General features: G+C 45.2%; 1 long non-coding RNA gene across 1 annotated transcript; it reads left to right on the top strand.

Annotated features, from left to right (window-relative positions):
* The first annotated feature begins 1120 nt into the window (after positions 1-1120).
* Positions 1121-20621, top strand: LOC308344054. The gene is made up of 6 exons (XR_013966946.1): positions 1121-1829; positions 2501-2835; positions 12339-12514; positions 12976-13094; positions 15553-15620; positions 20498-20621. It is a non-coding gene; the product is annotated as an uncharacterized lncRNA (long non-coding RNA).
* Positions 20622-26453: the final 5832 nt, after the last annotated feature.

Genomic DNA, 26453 nt, shown 5'->3' with positions numbered 1-26453 from the left:
GGGCAAAGCCTTTCCTTCTCTCCCACGGAAAACCACGCCTTGTCCAAGCTCCGCCCGGTCTCCGCCCGCTCGTCGGGCGGGGGCTGCTGACCTGGGCAGGCGCTCAGCGCCCCGCAGACTCAGTGAGGATCTAGTCTGGAGCGCAAGTTTCGCTTTTATAAATCGTCAAGGTGACCAAGGGGACACTCGCCGGAATTCTCCTTCCTCTGGCCAGTCAGTGTAGTAGATGTGCACGGGCTGGAGGTTCTCTCAAATACGTTCCAAAGGCAAGTCGGACCACGCGGACGATGCCCGGCAGGTGGGCACGGAGCCCTTTAAATCGTGGGTTTCTCTTTTCCTGAATTCCAACCAATGCCGCGGCGAGAGCTGATCCCGAGGCCCAGGCTGATCGACAGAAGCATGTGAGCAGACGGGATCGTGGGGGCAGAAGGTTCGACTGACGCTATTGCGGGCACCACTTGAGTTAGCATTCCAGATCCTTCCTGGTGGCTTCATTAGGAGCCTGGAGGGGGTCGAGGTGACAATTAACTCTGCAAGGTTTGGAGCGAAAGCTTACCACGAGTGTTGGTTTGAGTCCCGCGGACGCCCCTCCCCCCCGACCCCTCCCGGCCCAGGAGCACCCGGGGCCTTTAATCAGGGCTAACCTAGGGCTGATCTGCGGGTTTCTAATCCGCCAAGCAGGAACCCGAAGAAGTGCACGCTTCCCACGATGACGTCTTGCTCCCACCCAACGCTGCGCGCCCAGACACCGGCGCTTGACAGTCTCGGTTTCCTACCAAGTTCTCCGTCAGAAAGCGAACGCGGCGATCCAGACTCATTCCAAAACATTTTTAAAGACTTTTTTTTTTTTTTTTAGCATGCCATAAATTGTCACCAGAAGTCTATAGGGCCGAATGGACTTCTGTATGGATGCCACTGTTCATGGGTCTTAAAATCGAATATTGCCCCCGTGAGACTGGACAGGAAAAGGGACCCCTGCAGGAATGTGGGGAAAGGTGTACGTGTCAGTCGTCATTTACCATTCCAGTCGCTGAGAATTGTACAAAACAGCCGCTACGCTGGTGTTCACGGGGTGATGAGGGTTGCGATTCTTCATGCCCGGATCCAAAACTTTATTATTGTTAGGATTCTTATTAATAATAATTTCCAAAAACGCATATACTCAGGATTATGAAAGGCCTGGACAGATAGGTCAGTGGAGGCTCGGACTCCTTAAGACTTCAGTCCTGTTACCTGGTCAAACCTGGCACCCGGCTCAGGAATGTTTTGCGCTTGCATGCAAGCTAGTTGAGGACACGTGGCCTAGTCCCCATTTACTGACACTCTGTCATAAAACTGATACTCTCTTTAGGGCAGATTAGATGGTACTCAGAGGGCATCCATTCTTTTGGACTAGAGGTGTAACGTATCAGCAGTTTCCCTGGTTCTGGTCCACCGATGCCACTTTCCACTGTGGGTCACTACTGAGAACCCTAGTACTGTAACTACGTGGCTATTACCCCCGTCGGACATGGCTGGTGGCATGCTTTTGGTGGTGGCAGTGAGGGTTATGGGGGAGTCGTGACAGACCTGCATTTTTAAGAGTAGAGACAAACGCAGGATTTGGAACTGTGTACAAAATCCCGGCTGGAGCACCCTGCGAGTGATTACGATGACATTCACGGAGGACCGTGTTCACCATCCAGATCCACACCCGTGATTCTGGTTCAGAAAGCTTTGACATACTTCTCCTTTAGCCAAGTTATATTTTTAATGTAGGGTATTTGGTAGAAAGCAAACGTTTTGTCCTTTTAGGTCTCATGGCAGAAATTAAGATGCTAAAATTTGAGGTAGGCTATTGATTTGTGGACAGGGAGCATGTTTTAGTAGAAAGATAATGGGCTTTGGAGCCACTTACTAGTTATATTACTTTAGTCTCTAAAAGCCTGTTTTCTCGTATGTTCCGTGGGAACTTCTGTTGCAGTGCCCATATTACAAGGTCATGATGAAAGAGGCAATAATAAATGTAAAGCACCGGGCGTATAGCATAGCAGGCATTCGATAAGTGGGAGCTATTTATGATTCTGTTTATTTGTGTGACTGTGCTTTGTAGCTCTGTGTAGTCCAATCTGACTCCCAGCCTCAAATCTTCCCTTTTGCCCTTGGATGTCCACTGGCCTTGCAGCTTAGCTTTGTCCCAGAGTAGGGGCACAGGCATGTTCTGGTTCGTAGGGATTCTGGAATCCTGACACAGAAGTGCAGGGTAATAAAATAAAGCCATCTCTGCTGCTTATCCCACTCCCATCTCAGTGGCTCCTGGCTGGCTCCTAAGTCTGAGCCTTCCTTTCCTTCCCTGGAAGGTCAGACCAATCCAGACTAGAGCCAGACTGCTCTTGCCAATCGTCACCCCCTCTCTCTTGCTTTGACAGTGGCCCAGGCAGCTAGTTGTTACAAAATGGGCCTGCATAGTTGGTTTGAGTGGCGGCCCCTCAAAAAATCATGTCTTTATCCTTACTCCTAGAACCTGTAGGGTGAACTTATTTGGAAAAAGGATCTTTGCAGATGTAATTAAGTCAAGAATCTCAAGATCCTTTTGAACGACCTGGGGGAGCCCAAAGTCCCACGACAAATAAATCCAATGACAAATATCCTTATAAGAGACACCCAGAGGAAAGACACAGAGGAGGAGAGACTTTGAGAAGGTGGAGGCAGAGACTGGAATGAGCAGCTCCAAGTCAAGAAATGCCAGCAGCCCCCAGAAGCCATAAGAGGCAAGGGATAGAATCTTCCACGGAGCCTCTGACGGAAGCAGAGCCCTGCCGACACCCAGATTTAGGACTTCTGACCTCTAGACCGGTGAGAGAATAAATTTCTGGTGTTTTGAGCTATGCAGATTGCGATAATTTATTATGGCAGCCCTGGGGGACCAATTCAACCTGTTAGCCTGCCTACCCGAATCTCAAACCTCTTTGCGGCTACTCACGTTGTTTTGTGCTGCCGCCAAGAGACCATTCCTTGCTGGATACCAATGACACTAATTGTCAGCCGGGGCTCGAGCCCCTGTTGAAGACTTTCCAAGTAGACTTGTTGCAGACTTACCTAAGGAGTTTGTAAAAATGCAGATTCCTGAGCTCTCCCCAGTCCTAATGAGTTGGAATCCTTTGAGTCAGGGCCCAAGAATCTTATTTAACAAGTCCCTCCAGGTTAATATCTTCAAGTATTAGAGGTTGAGAGCCAGAGTCAGCTGTGTGACTTTGGCCTTCTTCCCCTTATTTCCTACTCTGGCTACAGCTGGGGTTGCCATTCCTCTGCCCAAATGCCTTGATGGGGCTTTCTCATCCTCCTGCCCCTTCTCATCCTGCCAGTTAACGTAACAAACTCAGAATTCCTAGTCACTCACGTACACACACAAACACACACACCTAATATATATATATATACATATATATATATATACACACATATACATATATATGTATATATACATATATATGTATATATATATACACATATACATATATATGTATATATATATATATAAAGCTGGATGTTATAATCCTCTCTAAAAGTCCTCATTTTCTTTTTTTTTTGTAATTTTTAAATTTTTTAATAAACATATAATGTATTATTAGCTCCAGGGGTACAGGTCTGTGAATCACCAGGTTTACACACTTCACAGCACTCACCATAGCACATACCCTCCCCAATGTCCATAACCCCACCACCCTCAGTTTGTTTTGTGACATTAAGAGTCTCTTATGGTTTGTCTCCCTCCCAATCCCATCTTGTTTCATTTATTCTTTTCCTACCCCCCAAACCCCCCCACGTTGCATCTCCACTTCCTCATTATCAGGGAGAGCATATGATAGTTGTCTTTCTCTGATTGTGAAAGTCCTCATTTTCAATTTCAAAATACAATTTTGTCCACATCCATCAGACCGATAGAAGTAATTCCCGAGAAACAGTACCATTAAACAGTTCTGTGGCAATTCGATATTGAATCTTCAGAGAGAAGAATCGTAGGCTCAGGAAACAAAAAGGAACTGCTCATAAGCCCAGAAAGTCTTTGGAACAGCGGGAGGTTTAAACTGTGACTCTAATCCCAGTTCAGCCAAACCCGGTTGCCACATTGAGTTTACAGTAGTATACAGCTTTAAAATTTGAGGGTCTGGAGAAGACTAGTTTTAAGAATTTAGGAATTTTGTAGTGCAGTTCGGTTAGTTGCCCACATAGAAATAACTTTCTCTGTTTTATCTTCCTGGTTAGGAAGAGCCTGTCCGTACGTAAGCCATCCCCACATCCCACACTAATAACGAAATTTCTAGGTGCTTATCCTAGAAAATCGACCATTATGGTTATTACAGATTGTGGGTTAGATACCAGCATCGAGCATCTTGTCTTCAGCCCTATGTCCAGGAAGGTACTGTTTGGATCGAGCTCTCGTGTTTTTATTATTTATTTATTGAAGGTTTTGTTTCGTCATTTGAGAGACAGTGTGTGTGAGTGGGGAGGGGCAGAGGAAGAGGGGGAACAGAATCAGAAGCAGATTCTGCACTGAGTGCAGAGCCCAGCTCCGGGGCCAGATTCCACACCCCGGAGGGCATGACCTCAGGGGAAACCAAGAGTCAGATGCTTAATGGACTGACCCACCAAGCCGACCCTTGTGTTTTTAAATAAATCTGGGGTGAACTTCGTCAGAGCGTGGCTCTCAGTCACCTCTAGTGAATCTGCCTCTCCGACTGGAGCCCAGGAATGTGCCTTGTTATAAACAGGCTAATTGGGGTGCAGGCAGTCCTCAGGACGCAATTGGAGAAACACCCACAGGCGTCCATCCATGACCTAGCAATCTCTTGCCCTATAAATTGGCTTCTTGGGCAACTGTGACATCGACCTGCCGTCCCTTTCATGTGCTCCGTCCTGACCACAGCCCCCGGCCTCCCACCAAAACTTAACCATCAGCCTGATGTTTTTAAAGATTTTATTTTATTTATTTGTCAGAGAGAGAGAGAGAAAGAGTACACACAAGCAGGCAGAGAGGCAGGCAGAGGCAGTGAGAGAAGCAGGCTCCCTGCCGAGCAAGGAGCCCGATGCGGGACTCGATCCCAGGACCCTGGGATCATGACCTGAGCCAAAGGCAGCGGCTCAACCAACTGAGCCACCCAGGCGTCCCCAGCCTGATGTTTTTAGTCTTCACTTCCCTTTATGTTTTTTAAACTTTCATCATTTAAATATGCATCTTTAGAAAGGATAGTTTCATCCTGCCCATTTAAAGAAAATGCTGATATGTCTTTTAAGTCTCTTTGGATCTATGGCTCCACAACCATCCTTTTATTTTCCTTACGACGATTTACCTCGGCGCATGGAGTGGGTTGAATGGTGGCCCCTCCCACAAGATATGTCCTCTGGGACCTTTGCTTTTGACCTTTGACCTCATTTAGAAACATGGCCCTTGCAGAATAATGAAAGTAAGGATCTCAAGAGGAGACGACCTTGGATTAGGATGAGCCCTAAATCCAAGGTCAGTTAGTTTAGAAGAGAAGGGGAGAAGAGAAAGGTAGAGGAGATACAAGGGCAGAGGGAGAGAATGAAGGGGTGTGTCCACAAACCAAGGCACACCAAGGACTGCCCGTAGTCACCGGCAGCTGGGAGAGGGGCGTGGAGCAGATTCTCCCTCAGGAGCCTCCAGAAGGAAACAACCCTGTCGCCATCTTGATTTCAGACTTTGGGCCTCCCGAGCTGGGAGAGAATAAATTTCTGTTGTTTTAAGACGCCTAGTTTGTGGGCGTTTGTTATATCAGCTCCAGGAACTCATTCAAGGAATTTGGGCCATTTAACCTCAAGGCCTGAATTTGGCAGAATGCACCCTCCCGGTGCAGTTAACCCCTCTGCTCTGTCTCCCGCATTTCCTGCAGATTTTGCGGTGGGATCCATAGTATGGACTGGACTCAGGTTTGATCCTTTTGGCAAATCTGAGGCATACAAGGCCATTTTGGCCCTTGTTTTGTGCGCTTAGCGATCATTCATGCTCCTTATGTTCTTTTTCCCACCGTATTTGTCCTCAGTACTTTTCTGTACGTGAAATTCGTTTTCTCGGACTTGAGTGAGAAGGGTTCAGGTAAGCTTGTCTGTCTTCACAGAGCTCCATTTTCCATGTTGTCATGAGGAAGGAGGCTTCCTTTCTGAGATTTCCGGGTTGTGTCCCCTCCATCCCTAGTCCAGTCTAGTGTAGACCTTCCCTTTCCATCTTCTGCCTTGTGCCTGTCCTGGTCAGTTTTTCAGTTTTTGTTTTCTTTTCTGTTTTGTTTGTTTTTGTTTTGTTTTGTTTTGTTTTGTTTTAGAGAGATAGAGCCTGTGAAGGGGGTTGTGGGAGAGGGAGAGAGAGAATTTTAAGCAGCCTCCATGCCCAGTGCAGAGCCCGACTTGGGGCTCGATCTCATGACCCTGAAATCATGACAGGAGCCGAAATCAAGAGCTGGACGCTTAACCTACCGAACCACCCAGGGACCCCTTTCCTGGTCAGTTTTGCATCCATCCTAGCCCTTCCTGCTTGGTGTCTCCCCATCTTGAAAGGGAACCCTGAGGGTTTTGAGAGGCAGAGACTAGACTGTTCCTACCAGACCATCCTACCACTGTCCTTGCTCTCACCTGCTCCTGGGGGGCAGAACCCCCCCCCAATTTTAAGCCACAGTTACCATGCCACTTTGCTCACATTTCTGTGAAGTTCTGATGGCTCTTTGGGCGTTGTTCAAAGGTCCAACAGGACTACCCTGTTCTTTCATTCTTTCCTAGACATAGGTGCTGATACCATGCAGCTCTCAATGGCACTTGGTGGTTCCCTCTCATTTCTGTTTTGGGACTCGTGGGGTTACTCTGTCACCAAATTTTGTCATAAACATTGCTCATGGGTTTCTGGTTTTCCTACGTAGATGTCCTTTCTCTTTTCATTCAGGCGTAAGGGGGAGATTGAAGAACAATGCTGCCTCCTCACCATCTACCGATTTAACTTTCCTTTTTTTTTTAAGTTTATATTTTAATTTCAGTTAACATACAGTGTTATATTAGTTTCAGGTGCACCATATAGTGATTCAACAATCCCCGTCACCACCGTCACCCATCTTCCATCCTCCTCCCCTCTGGTAACCACCAGTTTGTTCTCTAGGATTAAGAGTTTTTCTTTCTTTCTTTTAATAAGGATTTTATTTATGTATTTGAGAGAGTGAGAGAGAGCATGAGAGGGAAGCAGACTCCCTGCCGAGCTGGGAGCCCGATGCGGGACTCGATCCCAGGACTGAGCCACAGGATGTTGCTTAACCGACTGAGCCACCCAGGTGCCCCTAAATTCAAATTTAAATAGCCATGCATGGGCTAGTAAATCTAGTATAGGCTGGGGCACCTGGGTGGCTCAGTGGGTTAAAGCCTCTGCCTTCAGCTCAGGTCATGATCCCAGGGTCCTGGGATCGAGCCCCACATCGGGCTCTCTGCCCGGCGGGAAGCCTGCTTCCCTTCCTCTCTCTCTCTGCCTGCCTCTCTGCGTACTTGCGATCTCTGTCTATCAAATAAATAAATGAAAATCTTAAAAAAAAAATCTAGTATAGGCTAGTAAGTGGGCACATACTTATAGGCTGTGGCTTTTCCCAATTCTCTATTTCCAACCTGGCCATTTTCCCCGAGTTTCAAGTATGAAACTTCCACTGTGTTTCCACGAACATGTCCTTAATTCGCATGGTCTTTACTTTTGTGAACTCTTGCTGCAGACTCCAAATTCATTTCCTAATGTGAAACTGGCACCAGACTCCAGTCAGTTCTACTGCCAAGATGATCTTGCCTACTTTATCTCAGACACTTTAATTGGATCTAGACCACCTCCACGGGCAATGAGATCTAAGTAAAGTTTTTAAAATGCCAATCCAACTAACTTTGTCTTTCTGAGGCTCCCCATTACCTGAGGGATTAAGCAAGACTGAATTTCTTATCTTAGCCTACAAGTTCTCACATTCTCCCTCTAGTCCTGCCCCACATCATTTTCCCACTGGTGACAAGCACTCCGGCCGAACCAAACTACCTGGAATTCCTCAAATGCTCTTTCCCTCTTCCATGACAGCTACAGCTGTCTACTTGGAAATGCCTGTCCCTTCCTGTCAAAGTTATACACTGTTACTCATCTTTGAGGACTCAGCTCAGGGAACACCTCCTCTGCTCAGATCCAATGTTTTTCATCCAGCCAATAAATGTTTATCAAGCATCTACTTTGTGCCAGACTCCAATTTAGAAACTGTGGCTGTGAGAAACAGACTTAAACGTGTCTTCTCCAGGCTTGAAGATAGAGGCTAGCTGATACAGAATAATAATGATGTCATTATAACTATATGTAATAATACATTATAAGTCTGTGATGTAAGGCAGTACCTGGTGCTATCAAAACACTGCAGAAGGGCACTTCATGTGGGCTCAAGGGAGAACTTAGGGAAGGCTTCCTGGAGGAGGAAATAGAGGAATGAATAAGAATTAATTAGGTAATATAGAATGGGAGCAGGGAACATGAATGCATGGCTTCTTGAAGGAAATGGAAATGGTTCAGCAGGGGATCATGGAGGACATTTATAAGCCAGTATCAAGACATTTGGAGTTTATCCTGAGGGCAATGAGTAGTTTCTGAGACAAGGTGTGGCATGAGAAGATCTAGTCTAAGGAGGACCCCTCTAGTTGTGGTCTAGGGAATGTATTGAAGGAACCAGGACTATGGCAATAATCTAGGTCAGCGAACAAGGTGAAATCTGGCCTTGGTCTGATTTTATACACCCTGCAATCAAAGAATGATTTTTTAGCTTTTCTATTTTTGAATGGTTGAAAAAAATCAAAAGAGTATATTCCATATCAAAAGAATATATCCTATGACACATGAGAAATTAAATGGAATTCAAAGTTTGGTTTTTGTTGATAAAGTTTTATTAGAGCATCGCCAAGCCCATTTGTTTACATATTGTCTATGGCTGCTTTGGGGCTCCAAAGGCAGTGTTGAGTATAGTTGCAACATAGTTGAACCCACAGAGCTGAAAATATTTGTCTGGCCCTTCACAGAAAAAGTTGGCCAACCTCTGATCTAAGTGAGACATCATAGTGAACTAGACCAGACCACCCAGGCAGATGGAGATGTCTCCTCTTTTCCATAACATGTGACTTAAAATGATAATCTATTGATTTCTTTTTTCTTTTTTCTTTTTTCTTTTTTTTTTTTCTCTTCCACTGACCTGTGAACATCTTGAGGGCCGATATTTTTTCTTCAGTTAACTTTGACTTTTGGTATTCACCACACTGTACTTGCTCGGTCAGTGTTTGCTGGAAAAGTAGATGTATGTAGATTTACATGGGTGTGACTTGTAGATATCAGAAAGCATCCACTGCTTTTGCTTGCTGACCCCTAGTCCTCACTGCCAGGAACCATGTGATTTAGTTGAAGGTGAGTCGTTTTATCCCCACTCTAGGGGTAGGAATGTAATCCAGGCCTGTCCAGTAAGTCTTTTTCAGGTCTTTGCTTTCAACGCTTGGAAACTCATGCGGCCATCTTTCTTTTAATTTAGTATTGCCTAGAGTTGACCTTAGCTTTCATCCTGCCCCAAATTGGAAGAATATCCATGAGGTTTATCCCTCTGGGTACTCACTAGTCTTGTTCTTAAGTGGTATGCACGCACACACCTAACACCCAATGTCAAGGGTGAGCAGGTGGGTTGGAGCATCCTGTGTGCTCTTTGGAATGCTGTTGGGTGGAGAAGGAGCTCTAAGAGAAGGAAACAGGAAAAGGAGAAGGAGAGCAAATGCAACAAATGGAAGGCAAGAGGAAGAAAAGAAAGAGGTAGAATGCGGACCTATGGCAGTGCCCTGGACAATTGTCTCAAATGCCATTTACTTGCACAAGCAAAATCTAAGATAAGCAGTAGGTACTTTGGAAGGAATCTCAATATTTTTAAGACATTGGTTATGATTTATCAAATATAAAAATATCTTAATTTGTGAGCACTTTATGATGATAAGGCCTTATGCTTTTACATTAAAATATTCTAATTTTACAAGTAATATACAGATACAGTCTCCTTTAAAGTTTAAACAAATATATACTCACAATAAACAGCAAGGCTAGATGCTTCTATCCTCTATAATACTTAGGGCTTTTTACCCTCTCTAACACAGCAGATGACAGATATATAACGTCAAGCACAAAGCGTCATATGTGCTAGATGACAAAGTTTCTGATTCGGGGGTTCATACCCTTGATTCAGTGATCCTTCTACACACTGTGACACTCTAAAGGGGAGCCCAGTGGCCTATAGACACGCTCTGAAAGTGGAACGCTAGTCTAACCTGAGAAGCCAGCTTCTCTAGAGAGCAACGCCTGGTTTCCAAGTCATTCTCAAATAAAATCACAGATCCCAAATATCATGGGTTGAATTGTGTCCCCCTAAAAAAGATGTGTCCAAGTTGTAACCCCTGAAGCCTCAGAATGTGACTCCATCTGGAAATGGGAGCATTGCAGATAGAATCAATTAAATTCGATGAGGTCATACGGGAGGAGAGTGAGCCCTTAATTCAATACGACTGGTATCCTTTTAAGAAAATGGCCATGCGAAGACACAGAGGAAAGATGTCCTCTGATGATGAAGGCAGAGATTGGGGCGTGTAACTACAAGCCAAGGAATGCCAAAGCTTGCCTGCCGACTACCAGAAGGTAGAAGAGACAACAAAGGATTTCCCTTCAGTTTTAAAGAAGAGCGTGGTCCACCAACATCTTGATTTCAGACTTCTAGCCTCCAGAACTGTGAGACAATAAGTTTCTGTTGTTTTTAACCTGCCAAGCTACAGTGTCTCTAGATACCACTACACCAGGTAAATTCTACATAAGAGAGGTAAAAGCTTTGCTAACGACTTACTCACAAAAAGTGATCATATTCTCTTGGTCAGGGTGACATTTCCTGTTTATATCTTAAGTTGCTCAAAGCAAAGCAAAAGCTCGTTAAGAAGCCAGAGATGGTATGATTTTTATCTTTCCAGTACTCAACGAGAATTTAAGAGGTCAAAGAAAAAGAATACATCCTTGGTTTAAGAGAAAATAGTCGATCTTTAATCCCTGAGGTTATTTTCCTCAACATCTTATTATAAAAATTTTTTAACTCTGAGGTTATTTTGTTGAAAACATAGAAAGAAATATTTACACATTGTTGTTGTATGGGAACATTTTCAACTTAAGCTACGGCAGAAAATTTACAAAACATGAATGCTACTTGAAGTGTGTATTAATTTTTTTCTCTCCTTGTGGAAGAGGGCTTGTCAGAAGGTCACTGAATTTTGTTCATTGAGCTAGTTTTGTGCTGGGGTGACCTGTATGTAATACTTTGAGGTAAAGGTCCTTCTAGTTTTAATGGATCTCCTATCTTAACTACCCTGGCCTAATATTCCTTCCCTTAGAGTCATTTCTTTGGGCTAGAGAACAAAGATGAGGGGGTTCTCTGTAGAGATTGTAATAATTAGGACACCTGAGAGAGGTAAAAGATGAGGGCTTCGATTCTCCATGGCTCTTGTCTCCTTAACTGGTGAGCATGGAATAATTTCCTTGATCTGCTAAAATTGACCAGCAATGTCAAAGAATCTGGATTGGAGAGACTCATTTTGCTGGTGGAGAAGGCACAATAATAAGAGCATGGAGGGTTGTTGGAGAGACCAGTAGACTCCCTATTTGGACAACGTCCTTAATGTGGATAATGTCCTTCGACGAATGACATTCTTACCTGGACAACATTCTTACTTGCACAGTGGTCCTTCACTATCTGGAAAGGTCATCCCCTCCCTCGGGCTAGCCAGCTTTAGGAATGATGTTCCAGAACAAGGAAGAATGAAGGTCCGCCCGCCAGAGAGCACATGGAGCCCTGCCATTGACGAATGACGGTGGGGATGGGTACGAATGCTGTCTTCATACCGTAGTGAGGAGGCAGGACACCCAGTGGGGCCTTGAGTAACAGTATTCTAGGAGCGGAAAGACGGGAGTTGGTGTTGATGAGCAAGGTCAGCAGAGAGGGGACAGGGAGAACGAAGGAGAAAGAGACCCTCCGAGGACCACCTTCCCCGTAGTTGGTTTTATCTAGAGTTAACCTTTTTCATCCTGCCCAAAGCTGGTGAGATATCCACCAGGAACAGTGAAAAGTTGATCCTTCTAGGTACCCATTAGTCCTGTTCTTGCAACACACACACACACACACACACCCAGGACCCCCTGTGAAACTGTTCAGTCTGAGGTAGTCATCCTTTTGACTGTGAACTACAAGAGGAGATAATCTGCCTGTCACCTTTAACATCCTTCCTTCTCTTTTCAGATGACCACAGGGAGGGGGGTAGGCCTGTGGGATCCTTACAGAGCTGCCCCTCACAAGAAGCTGGAGAGGCTTGTTGAGAAGGAGGACCTTGCTTTATACATTCAGGAACGTCTCCAGAAATGTCTGCCGATGGATTGATTATGTCTACACGGCCCATCGGGTCAAATCCACCCAAAGTATGTACATATAAACATCCTGCTCTAAGACCCATTTCTGACATGTCATGTTGAATATAAAACAGAAGGAAATCAAGCCAGGCAACAAGCACAAGTCCTGGTTTCATGCACCGCCGGCTTCAGAACCAATGGCACAGATACGCAGGGACTAATATCCTTCAGATGAGCAAACGTTAAAATCTGTGTTTGCAAATAAATAGAAATGACTTTCTGGAGGGAGGAGAGAGTGGCGGAAAGGGGGTGGGGTAAGAAAGAATGTGAAATTCTGGGAGGAACATCTGGTTCTCTTAAAGAATAAAACCTAGAAAAACAAAACCTGGGGGCCCGGAGGTTCGGTTTCTGTGGATGATAGCTTCGTGAGAGCTGGGACTTTGTCCTTTGTCACAGCTGAGACCTGGGATATCTGGTGCTATTTATCACCAGAAATGTGTATTTGGTCTCTGTCTCTGTTTCTGGCACAGGGCTCCTATTCAGCCCTACCCCTTGGCTGTGGGTTGAATCAATCACCAGCGGTCAATGATTTAATCAATCCCGGCTAAGTGCTGAAGTATCCAGGAGAAACCCACAAGGACGGGCTTCGGTGAGCTTCTGGGCTGGTGAGCACGTGGAGGTTTGGGGGGAGTGGCAGGCCGGGACAGGGCATGGAAACTCCGTGCCCTTTCCCCACACGTCGCCCTATGCAGCTCTTCCACCTGGCTCGTTCTGGGTTGCCTCCTTTTATAATTAACCAGGATTCTAGTAAGTAAATTGTCTCCCTGAGTTTTGTGAGCCACTCTAGCAAATTAATGAAACCCAGGGGGGAAGTCGCTGGTCAGAGGCAAACGGGAGACCCTGGGTGTGGGATGGGCGTCTGAGGTGCGGGTGTGGGGGCAGCCTTGTGGGACCGAACCCCGTCTCCCTCCACGTTGGAAGTAGATGTACACTCTTCTGAGACCCTAGTGCCACAACAGGCATACGGTAAATATTTGTGGAAGGAACAGAAGAAACTCTGGAAACAATTTCCTGCTTGTGAGGAAACCCGTTAGACCCACATTTTTTTTTGTTTTTTGTTTTTAATCAAAGGGTTGTTTTGTTTTGTTGTTTTAGATGTTGAATTCTCTTTTCAAACAACATCTTGCTGAATGTAAATAATGGTAGAATCACACTCAAATACAAGTTCAAATGGGGCGTTCAGTGCTGTCATCCAAGCTCCTCTCCCGGTCTGCCCTCTTCCTTCCAGACGCCCCAGTTCGCTAGACCTGGGGAGAGGCAGATCTCGGTGTTTGGAGGCGATGGAGAGGCAGGTTGGGAAGGTGCAGCTCCAAGACTCCCCTGGGTGCTAGATTGGATGCACCGTGAGAGCAGGGAGTCTACACCTTATATCCCTCACAACTCGAGGGCCACGTTCACTGGAGCTGCCTACACTGTGTCCCCTGTTTCTTCTACTGCCGCTGTAGGTTCATGGTCTTCCAAGCTTCCCTCAGAGCTGATTTTGGATTCCAAGGATTGTGAGAGTCATCAAAGATGCTCAGTGAATGTCTATTGATGTAGTCTAGCATTCTCAGAAAACTTGGGGACAGGGCAGAAAGGGTTTTTTTCTTTTCTTCATCCAAGAAAGAGCTTTCCCCCTTTGAAACGTCTCTTTCCGACATTTTTCTTCCCAGCGTCCCAGTGGATGGGGAAAGACAAGTATTTCTTTCCCTTATTTAATAGATGGGGAAACCAAGAACTAGAAAAATAGATCAGTTTACTCCTTGCCAAAAAGACAATTCAAAGCAGAGCTGGGACTGGCTTCTGCGGACATATTTACAGTGATTGGCTCCCTTGAGCCATAAAAAGGAAGATCTTTTCTCACAAGAGTACGTTAGAATCAGCCCTAATATAAATGTCTTCTACTCCACAGATAGCTGGTAATGTATGGTTATGATACAATCTCGTGATTTTGTTCAGCAACAAACACCATCTTATATTTTATTTCAGAGATGATAAACTTTACAATCAGATAATGTTATTTTATACACTTCGGGTCCCTCAGCCCCCTTCAAAATACTACTTAGACTTTTTCTATCAACGGTATTTATATACAGCATTTCCCATATATTTTCATCAAGTCTGTTCTCTCAAAGATTCTAATAAGCTTCCTTTGTAACTGAATTCCTCTATTTCCTTTCCAGGACCTATTAAAGAACAGACCTCCTCTGGAAGGCACAACATTTAATGTATTAGTTTACACTCTGATTCTCAGACTTCTCGAGATAACCTTGAAAGGGCATCTGCTCTATAGCGTTCTCTAATGAATATCATGGGAACGTGCACGTTTTGACCCAAAGCACAAGAGGAGCTCCTTTGGAAGTTATCCCAGATTTGGGTCTGCGGGATCATAAGAATGAGTTTATTTATGGACAATGATTATGTGAAATCTTCTGTAAAAATACAGAAAATTCTAATCATTGCCTTACTCTCAAGCATCTCTCCTCAATCTGAGCATAATTTCTTTCAGTTTTGATCAGGATGTGTGATGCATAACTAATGGGCTTCCCACTGCCATCTGGCAGACTATGTAAGTTCACAGCTCACACTACGGCAGAAGCAATACCACAAGCCAAATTTAAAGTAGAAATGGGCTATAGGACAGTTGAGTCTGTAAGAAAAATTCTCATGTAAACTCCGGAAATTCTTTGCGACGGAACAACTGTTTGTAAAGTGTGTATAAATTTCCATAGCCTTCAGATAGGGTCCTTCACCTGTACTGACAAAGGTAAATCTGAGCTTACATTTGGCTTACCCAAAAAAAGTTTGCTTATTTGTGAACTTTCAAAGCTTTCTTCCATTTAAGTCACTCATTTACCACAAATTAGAAAACAATTTAGTTATATTAGGAGGGTAGGTTCTGAGGACTTGCTAACTTCTAGCTTGAGAAGATGCCCATGTATATTAACCAATGTTCAAAATTGTTTTTATGAATAATAATTATAGGAAAGCACCTTAATGGACTTGCTTGACACCTGACACTTGACACTTGCTTGACATCATCACTGTCAGTCTTTCTTCACCTCCAGGTGGATCACTCCTTGTAGTAACAGTGGCGGAATAAAGGAGGACACTGGCAATTTCCATTATTTTCGAGGTAATGTATGCTCTTTGTAATTCTTGCATGATATCATTTTTCCCTTAAGAACTACTTATTGCAGGGGCACCTGGGTAGCTCAGTCACTTAAGCCCCTGACTCTTGATTTCAGCTTGGGTCATGATCTCAGGGTCATGAGATCGAGCCCCACATTGGGCTCCATGCCAGGTGTGAAGCTTGCTTGAGATTCTCTCTTCCTCTCCCTTACTGCCATGTCTTTTTCACATTATCCTGTTCCCGGGTCAGAACGTATCTTTCCACTGCATTCACCCATACTTGCTGTGATTGTAACTCAATCAAGCCAACTTGTATTTGCTTAAACTCCAAGGAGGAGTCAAATAGCTACTTCATTGGTTCTAAAATTTGCCTGGCAGTTTTTTAAAATATCTCTGCAATAAAATGAGTCTACCACTCAATAGCACATTATGGTTAACTGTAAGTGTATTTACATAACATACATACTAACGAACTGGTACCTCTTTTAATTGATGGTGTCTTCAACTTGATCAGATAGGGGAAGTCACCAGGAGAGTGCAAGGCACTTGGGTCTCAGGAACTGCTTGAACCAGAAGCCCATACCCTACTGGAACTCTCTGTCCAACTGTCTTCTCTCCTTTGGATTGGCTACATTTCTTTCACTGCAGATTGGCTTCCTTGGCATGCGAGACACAGTACTACCAATAGCTTCTTAGTTTCCTATCTTCTGGGTTCTGCAGACTGAGAAAACTACTAGGAAAGGCACTTCTTGTCTTCATTCGGGTCAGGTGCCCGTCCTGAGACCAGCCACATTTGGCTGGGGAAGTGTCGTCGTGACAGAATCCTCAGGAGAATGAATGAATAAGAAAGGTCCTAGGTAGAAGCCATGCAGACGGGAAGGGTGGTGGGGAGTGCACTTTTCAGGAGCAGAGAAGTCATCTCTAGAGGAGGTGATCAATGATCTTGCTTCGAGAATGTGAAATCTTTACTGGTCCCATTCTTCTCTTCATTCCCTTTACAGCATGACCCTCTAGTTCCCACCCTGCCCTCATGTTTAGGACAAATTGCAAGAGGAAAATTCAAGAAAAATAAAGATACTTCTAGATCACATCTCCCCCCTGTCCTCTTATTCACAGAGGGCAAAACTTTATTGAATCCCTAGGGAGAAAAATGTGTATGCTTGTAGCAGAATCTACCGTTCGTGTAGGACATACTCCAAACCCTTCTGGACTGTACTGCCGAGGCAAGCAAGCTAAACATCCATTTCTCAGGCTCTTTTGCAAGTAGCTTCCCCCAGAAACTTGGAAGGTGGCATGAACAAGATGAACTAGCAGCCCATTGGGAGCTAGGAGCTTGTGGTGGAGACTGATGGTCACAACTCTGTTGTCCCAAGCCTTCAACAAGCAGCTAAGAGGTTCCCTGGTGTCGGACGGGCTCCTAGTGTGGTTGGCTGTTCTTCCTGGTGGCATTGTTCCTGGCTGTGTGCCTGCCAACTTCTTTCTGACCCTTTCGGAAATTCTACAAGCCCAGAGAGCAAACAATAAATCCATTTCTGTTGAAACTAGCTCAAAAAACTGGATTCCGCTGTTGGCTGCTCAGATCCCTAACGGATACTCTCACCTTGTCAGCAAGAACATTAGAACTTTTTGTTTCATCACAAAAATATTAAAACTTCGGTCTAGTGGAGACATAGCTGCATGGAATCAGCTTTCTAATCTTTTCTCCTTTGCATCCACATTTGAGCTCATACAGTCTGTTCGCCCACATTATCTCCTAAGAGATGGACAGAAGTGCATAATCCCCTATTATTATTGAAGATGTAGGATAGCAGACACCCTTCTTTAGAGAAACACATGCGTAAGGACATGTGGTCCGGAGTCCAGTTTACTAATCCTGACTTTGGTCAAGCTGTTTGACTTGTTTATGCTTCCATCTCTACATAAAATGTAAAAAGACAGAAGTACCTATCTCAAAGGACTGTTTGAAGGAATAAACTAAGAAACCCATGCAGAATATTTGGGAAGTTGCCTTGGGTACAATAAACTCTCAGTTAACATTGGCTATCATATCATTTACCTTTGCTGAGTGTAAATCAGTGTATCCTTCTCAGAGGACAGTTTGGCAGTATCTTTCAAAACGTCTATGTACTTTGGCTAAGCCAATGTACTTTGTACCTACAGAAATATGCCTGCCAGAACGTTTTTCAGTGGGGAAAATGGTTGAGTAGATGGTATCATATCATAGAACACTGGGCCGCCAGTTAAAATATCATGGGAGTCTGTACACTCTACTGGGAAAGATCACCCATACATGGTCCATTGACTCAACAAATATTTATTGAGGACTTGACTTTGCCTAAACTGTTCCAGGTGCTGAAAGTTAAAACTATTAAAACATGGGATAGTCTGCGTAGGATGACCCGTGCGTTAGACAATTATGTTAGAAAGTTCTCTGGACTTGTGTGCAGATGTCTCCTGGGCTGTGGTCGCCTCTGCCAGGTGGTAAAGGGGTCTCAAGCTGGCTGTCCTCAGGCCACCCTGTATGGAGGCAGGGGCTTGCTTTCCGACATCACCGTTCCTTATGTATCCTGGCTCCATCTTGGAGGTCTATAAATGGCCTGAACCTTTGGAAAGGGCAAAGTTCTAGGGCACAAACAGCCACCATAGCTGTTGGACAGTTGGTGGCTGTCCAGCTGGCTGTTGTTTATAGAAAGCCCTTGCCACAGGACAACCAGAAGAACAACTAGAGTGTTTGTTGGCTCCGTTTACTCAAAGGGTTGCTGAATCCTCTGCAGACGTGGAGACCCTCCATGGCCGCCCGGAACTCTCTGTTGCTCAAAAGGGAGGAAGGTAGAATCTCTCCTCTTGTATGGACGTGGTGGCTTCAGGTTCTGCCCTCATCCTGACTCCCACAGACTCCTGTCACATCCTGTCCCTTCTATATCCCCAATTCCTAACCAGTCTCTGGTGGCAAAGAAGTTGGCCTCTTCACACATTTTATATCCAAACCCCTGTTTGTGCTGCAAATATTTCAGGGATTTGATTTAGACACACAACATCGAGATTTGGGAATTGGGAATTTTATTTCAGGTTTTTAGGATTCACAGCTTTGATCATGTGTCATCTTGATTCCTGCAACCTCTCTGCCTTTTAGTCCTGCTTTAATGCTGGGTGTATATGGGGCGTAGGACCAAAAGAGTAAAAATATCCCAGGAATTTTAAAAAAAAATCAGAAATTGCTGCAAATATTAAGGACAAAACCACACTGATTAATATACCAAAATATTATTTCAGCACCCACAGAAGAAAATCCAGGAAACCTGCCTGGGTGTTAGTGGGATTTACCTGTGAGGAATGGAGGGGGATTGATAGTGAGGAGAAAGCAGACTACTTTCACTCTGAAAACTTGTTTTGGTTTCTTTAGATAATTAATGGACATATTTTAATGATATCTTTTGGGGACATCTGGGTGGCTCAGTTGGTTAAACATCCAAGTCTTGGTTTCAGCTCAGGTCATGATCTCAGGGTGGTGGGGTCGAGCCCCACGTCAGGTTCCACGCTCGGCCTGGAACGTGCTTAAGAGCCTCTCTCTCCCTCTGCCCTCCCTGCTCTCTCCCTCCCTCTCTCTCTCTCTCTCTCTCTCTCTCAAAAAAAAAAAAAAAAAAGATATCTTCATAATGAAAACTAATGATAAAACACAACAGTTTCCCACTCAGGTCGTAGTGTTTAGATCTCCAGGTGGATGTCAGGTGTGTGGGTCCTGTGATTCTCACCCCTTTGATCTTCTCCTCTGCTCATTCTTCTTATGCCGAAATCTAGGCCACCCTTCTTTGCCTGGCTGACTCAAGATGCCTCTCCGAGCTCACCTGCTCAGGAAGTCTTTCTGGATTTCTGTCACGCTGCCTCTTCCCCCAGGCTGGGTTGGATAACCCTTCCCGAGTCTGTCTGTGCTCTCCACAGACTGTCATACTCACCAGGTGGCCTTAAAGATCTGTTTATGTGTTTGTCTCCCTCTCCCTACAAGGATAGAAACTGTCTCAGTCATGTCTGTGACTCCAGATCTACCACAATGCCTGCCACGTGGGAGTGTTCAGTACAATGTTTATTTGAATTCTGTTCCTGCTTCCAAGCCAGAGAATTGCTGTCCTGACCTACTATAAATATATGCAGATGCAAAAGAAAAAAATTCTAACATCAACTCCACTTTCCCTGCGAACGGACACTTCTTTTTTCTCTATCTTTCACATCAATGGTTCCAAACTTCCTCACATTCCAAAGGCAAACTTCCATTCTAAATTTACCAGAAGATTCGGACCCTCCCCTCTTTCCTCTAGTCCTAACCAATTGTTGAGGCTCATCCCCCTCCAGTGCTTTTGGAAGCACCTTCTTCTGACTTCCCTTGAACCTATGTTCGAGGATTTCATTCATTACCACCACTTTCTGTTACCTCAAACACAGCTGGATTGGGCACGACTTGGTAAACTCCAGCAAGATGACACGTTCTTTCGTTCTACCATTACTGAACACCTACTGTATGCCAAGCTCTATGCTGAATTTGAGGCTCTAGAGATAGATAAGAGGCATTCTTTGTCCTTGTAGCAGTTAGAATCCCAGCAGAAAAGAGATGGCACTGCGTATTGGGTCATCTGAGGAGAATGTAGAGTTTAGGGGAACAGCGTGGGATAGTGTAGTCCCCTAAGGCTAATAATAGTGGGAATTACCATCCTTAGACCTGAAATGAGGAGAGGATGGGAGGCGTAGCTGCTGGAACGTGGGAAACAGAGAAGTACCAGCAAGCTATGTAGAGACAGTGTGGCCTTAGTTCAAGGGCACAGTCAGCTGATGGCAACCTGGCAAGGAGGAAGCTGGGGTATAAATACCTTGACTCTCTTCACCCTGCAGTGCCCTTTCCCAACCAATTGGAAACCAGTGGAAGAGGAAGCCAGGGGATGCTGTCTATACATGGGCCTCCTGGAACAGAGCAGGAAGGAGGAGGGTAGAGCGGACCTGGACGGACAAATAAAAGGTATCCTGTGGGTCTTCGAGGAGACCAGTACCTAACTGGGGAGGGAAAACTAGTACCTAACTGGAAAGGGAATCAGTATCTAACTGGGGAGGGAAACTAGTCTGGAAGGATCAGATAAGTTTTTTAGAAAAAACAAAGTGGATATGGGTTCTAGAGTACAGGTGTGAGATAGTTGGGCCAAGGCTTGGTTTAGGGAGGGGGCAAGAGCCGAGATATGGAGAAATAAAACAGTGTGATTGGAATCTCATGAAGTTCATTGCTGAGTTTGGGGAAGGGAGCATCAAGACCATATTGAAGAGGGAGGCAGGGGTTGGGTGATGGAAGGCCCACATAAATTTATCCAATGGATCATGGGCAGCAAATGGACAATTTGTTTTTCATTAAGATATAATTGACATATAACATTATATTAGTTTCAGGGGTACAGCATAGTGATTTGGTATTTGTATATATTGTGAAGTGATCCATCACCATACATAGCTACAGATTTTTTTTCTTGTGGTAGAACTTTTATGATCGACTCTCTTAGCAACTTTCAAATATGCAATGCATTTGCTCTTGTACAATCAGCAAATTGTATAATTTGCTGATTGTACAATAGCATGTACAATTGCTATTATACATGCAAAACACCATGTATTGTGATGTACAATGTACACCACACTGTACATGGCCTCCCCGTGACTTCTTTATGTTACAATTGGAAGTTTCTCCCTTTTGACCTGCTTCATCCTCTTGCCGCCCTCCCCCGCTTCTGGGCAACCACCAATCTGTTCTCTGTATCGATGAGTTCATTTTTTGTTTTTTCAGATTCCACCTATAAGTGAGATCAATGGTATTTATCTTTCTCTGTCTGACATTTCACTTACCATAATACTGTCTAGATCCATCCATGTTGCTGCACATGGCAACATTTCCTTATTTTTTTATGGTTGAGTAATATTCCATCATACATAGATACCACATCTTCTTTACCCATTCATCCACCAGTGGGCACTCAGGTTGTTTCCATAGGGTCCCTGAATGAGGGACAGCAGATGGATGGTTTTCAACAAGACCGTGAAATGGTGATCTTGGCCATCAGATGACTCTGAGACTGTGGGAAGCATGGATTGAGAAGGCAGGACCAGAGATGGGGAGAGCGATGACAGAAGACCAGAGTGATGGTAGAGGAGAGAGATGATGCATCAGAAACCCAGGCTGGAAAGGGGGGTAATGAATGCGAGGAACAAGCAGGAACCGAAGTGGCACATCTCAGGGATTGGAAATGCAGGTTGGAGGCAAGGACTTATCAAAGATGACACATGGGTTTCAACCTTGGGTAATTGTTAGATGATGGTGAGTCCCACCGCACATCGCTGAATAAAGGCGGGAAGGAAGGGTTCGGTTGGGTCCATGGGACATTCAAGTGAAATTGTTTAGCAGGTAGTTGAAAGACAAAGAGTCTATACCGAAGGGAACAGATTTAGGAATCAAGCAGGGACTGCTGGTGAGAGAGAAGGAGGGAATGTGTAGGATCCAAAGGGACCTTGTTTCTAAAGGAATATATGTTTCAAGAAGCTTGATATTTGGACACCTTTAACTCTCCCCTTCCTTCTTGCAACTCTACTGTTACGATGTCCATGGACTTGTTTCCCCCTGGTCTTTCTTGTTTTGTCACTCTGCTTCTTTCTTCCCATGATATACCTCCCTCTCTGTCCCCTAACCATACACACACCTAAAGTACCTTTGGACCCGTCATGTTTCTAAATCATAGTAACTCTTACTGACTTGTTCTAAATCCATCTAAACACTCATGGCCTCAGTGGTGGCCTCAGAGGCTCCCACGATGTGAGATCATTTCCCGTCTCAAGCCTATGTGCCTTGGGGAGGGAGTTCTAGCTGTGCCAATATGGCTTTCAGCCACTATCCTCCATAGGAGGGCACTGGGACCCTCCCCCTTCTTCTCTTCACAATTAACACCTTACATGTACCCGCAGGTGGGTGTGCCATAGATAAAGCGATGATGATGATGATGAAGAATAAATATTTATAAGTAATAGACCATTGGAGGTAGGGCCATCATAGACTTCCACCCTTCCTATCCTCACAAGTTTTCCATACATGCATATATTAAAAATTTAGAGAAGGTTTTGGGGAGTTTGATACAATTGAGGTGCTTTCTTGGGGCTTTCAAAATCCATCATCCTTCACATGTGGGAATTATTCTAGGGCAATGAGCTCTAGAACACAAGACACTGAGCCCAGATAGAAAGCTTCTAAATCACTGCTTTGTAGGCCAGATGGCTCTCTGGGAGCAATGTTGGGGCTTATTATTGGGCTGATTGTTAATTGGAGGAATATCGCACTCCCCACAGTAATCTAGTGACTACAAGACAGATCCCTCCCATCAGGAATTCATTACAATAAATGGCCTATTCTGCCTCCTGTTAATTTAATCTTCAATCCACTATGCGTCATGTTTGTGCGCTCTAATAGAATATGGAGGACATCCATGCTTATGCTACGTCTGGCCGAAGTTATGGTCCAGCTTACTCGTGAGTCATAACTGTGTCTGTGTTAAAACGTGGCTGCGAGCCGTGTGTGCCCGTGTGGGTGTTTTATGTATGGGTGTAGTCCACGGCCTGGGAAGCTAAACCTGTTGGGGAAGGGATTTGCACTTACCTGTGAGAAAGATCTGGAACACTTCATAGAAACCGGATTAATTGCAACTGGTTCTTTACCTGTAAAGCAAGGTTTGTGAGCAAAAGAAAGTGTAAGCAGATGGCAGGCCCCTGCTGCTCCCCAGCTACTCTCTGGGGGAGAGGAATGGACAGCAAAAATCAAAGAATTCTTCTCCCTGGATGGGAAGCTTGTGGTTCGTTCTCCTGTCTACCTGAATGGGTACAGAATGGGCTTATCCTGCTTCAGAAGAAGAGCAAAATGGTTTCCTCCCGCCTCCTCTTTTTCTCTTTTCTTTTCTTTTCCTTTCTCTTCTTTTCTCTTCTCTTCTTCTTTTCTTTCTTTCTTTTTTTTTTTTAGTAAAAGCTAGCAAGTAGTATAATAGGTAAGAGGATGGATTCTGGAACCAGACCATCTTGCGGGCTGTGTGTGCCTTGTGCCGTTTGTAAAACAAGATGATAATAGTGACTGTCTCATAGGGCTGCTGTAAGGGTTAAATGACTTAATACATTAAAATAAAACTTCGTAGCTTGCACAGTGCTACTCAAATAGCCGTCTTCTCTCTGAAAGGTTCAGCAGGGATCCTCAGCCTGGAGCTGCCCCCCTCGCTTAAATCGCACAAAGGAACATGGACCCGTACCTCCCTGGCTGAGCCTTAAGAGGGTGGCCCCCATGGGTGTCCTCACTGACTCTCTTCTGAAGGCCCGGATCACTGGGTGGCTCTGTCTCGCCCTTGAGCCTCCGGCAAGGGCAATTCTTTCTTTCCCTTGAGTCAAGCGCTCACACGGTCTGCGGTGTGTTTGTCTTTTGTTAGACTCTGTTTTTGTGCGCCCCCCACTCCCACCCCCCCACCCCCGGGGCCTCCCCTAGCCCTGCAGGCCCCGGGGGCCTCTTTTCATCTTGCTCAAGTTCCGGCAGCTCTGTCAAACCCCCTGTTTGCTCTGATGGAGTGTGGGTGACTCCGGGACTGCCTTCCACCCTTATCTGAGACCAGTTTGTTTTCCCCAAAGTGCTCTAAGGGGCGGGCTCCGTGGTTCTTGTTTCTGTGCGCCCAGTGGGCATGGGAGGGGGCTCAGCGGCCGTGGCACGCATTCTTCAATGGAAACCCGGGGCTCTGCGCTCGGTTCTGTTTCAGAGGGTTCTTTCCACCTGGTGGATTCCATTTCCACAGGCTTTGGATCCCTCTGTCATTAGGAGGTCAGGCCTGGAGCCCTCCCACCAGCGCTGTCCCTGTGGAACGTTTCACCCAATTGTCATTCCCTGCCACCAGGGAAGATAGCGACAACGCGAGGATGGGCGGTTTGCCGATTGGAGGGTTGATGACGATGCTTAGCGTTTCGTATCCTCCGGGAGAAGGAGCCCGCGTTGGGAGCCCTACCAACAAGCCGCCCTGCTGAGCTCCCGAGTCGTGTGTCCATCCCGGACCACCTTTTTTGAAGTTGATGACATCCGAGTGTGCCCCTTTCCTCATTTGCTGCTGGAGAATTTCTGGAGGACTCGCTTTGACTTTTTATCATTTTCTTAGGAATTAACAATGAGGCAGCTTCTTTGCTCCATAGTTGTCCAGAAGTTGTATTTTTTCCTTTTAACAGGAACGGGACCTTTTCCATATACAGTAGAAACCCTGAGTTTATCAGGCTAAGACCCCATTTGCCTCTTCTCTGACCTGGCTTTTTTCTTCACGGGGGTCCACACACGAGCCAGCAACACTTCGACGTGAGCCATCTGGGCACGTGGCACCGTATATTATCTCCATTTCAAATCTCTCCCCACTGACCAGGGGGTTGTGGTGGAGCAGAGAATCATTTCAGTGTGCCATACAAACTGACTTGCTATAACCAGGCACGGACGTTGGTCTCCCTCAGGAGCTGTGAGGCAGTAGAGTGATGACTCCATGGGCTTTTGGAGAAACACTGCTTGGGTTCAACTTCTGTCTCTGCCACTTAGTAGCTAGCTGTGCAAACCTGAACATGTCACTTCATTTCCCGGGCCTCGATTTCCTCATCTATAAGATGAGATGATGGTAATTCATCTTACCTACCTATTAGAGTTCTGTGAGGCTTAAATGAGTGATTATGGGCGATGTGTTTAAAATAGTGCCTAGCTCTGACGCCTGGCTGACTCAGTCGGTAGAGAATGCGACTCTTGATCTTGGGGTCATGAGTTCAAGTCCCTCATTGAGCAAAGCGCTTACTTAAAAAAAAAAAAAAAGGAAGAAAAGAGAGAAAATGGGGCCCTTGGATGACTCAGTTGGAAGAGCATCTTTCATCTTTCATCTCCAGGTCATGACTTTGAGACTCATGTTGGGTGTAGAGATTACTTAAATAAATACACAAGTTAAAAATAAAATAGCGCCCAGCTCATCGTAACCATTTGGGATGCAGTAGCTACAGTCTCCTTCTCTATTCCATTGTTGTTGATTGTCTGACCTAGCTACTTCCAGCAAGTCCTGGTCTTCACGGACCGAGAGGAGCAAACGTACATTTACTGAGGAAGCGTGACATCGAAATATAACATATTTCTGCTGATAGAGATGGGATTAGGAAGGGGACGAGATGAAATAAAAGTGGGAATTATAAAATGGGTGATGGGCACACGGAAGTTTTGTTCCTATATTATTTTCTCATTTCTGTGCGTATTCCTTGTCCGTAGTAAAAAGGTACAAACAAGACGAGAGGCGAATTCTGAACCGTATTAGTGTGGATAGAGTGCAGTGAGCCGGGAGCCCTACTAGGGTCTGGGTGGAAAGCCAGATAGCTACAAGCTGCATGGAAAATAGTCTGACAGGATAGATCAAAACCCCAAAAACATTTGTTCTAGTTATAACTGCTGCATGAAAAATTACCCAGAAACTTGGGTTAAAACACCATTTTATTATTAAAAACAAAAAAAACAAGAGCAAAAACAAAACCCACACCATCATGTGAAGCTCCCAGATTCTGCGCATCAGGAATTCAAACAGTCGGGACGGATAGTCTGTCGCATGGCATGGGGGAGCCTCAGTGGCTAAGATCCACAGACTGGGTGGGGGTGACTCAGCGGCTTGGGCTGCAATCTTCTGACGGTATGTTTACTCCCAAGTTTGGTGCCTAGACTGGTGTGACCCAAAGAGTAGGGCCTTACTGGGCCCCGTGTGGTCTGGCCTCCTCTTGGCATGGGGCCTATGGTTGT

Source organism: Martes martes, assembly GCF_963455335.1.
Source record: "Martes martes genome assembly, chromosome: 6".
NCBI lineage: Eukaryota > Metazoa > Chordata > Mammalia > Carnivora > Mustelidae > Martes > Martes martes.
Note: the sequence above shows the minus strand (reverse complement) of the source record. Positions and strands in the feature narration are given on the sequence as shown.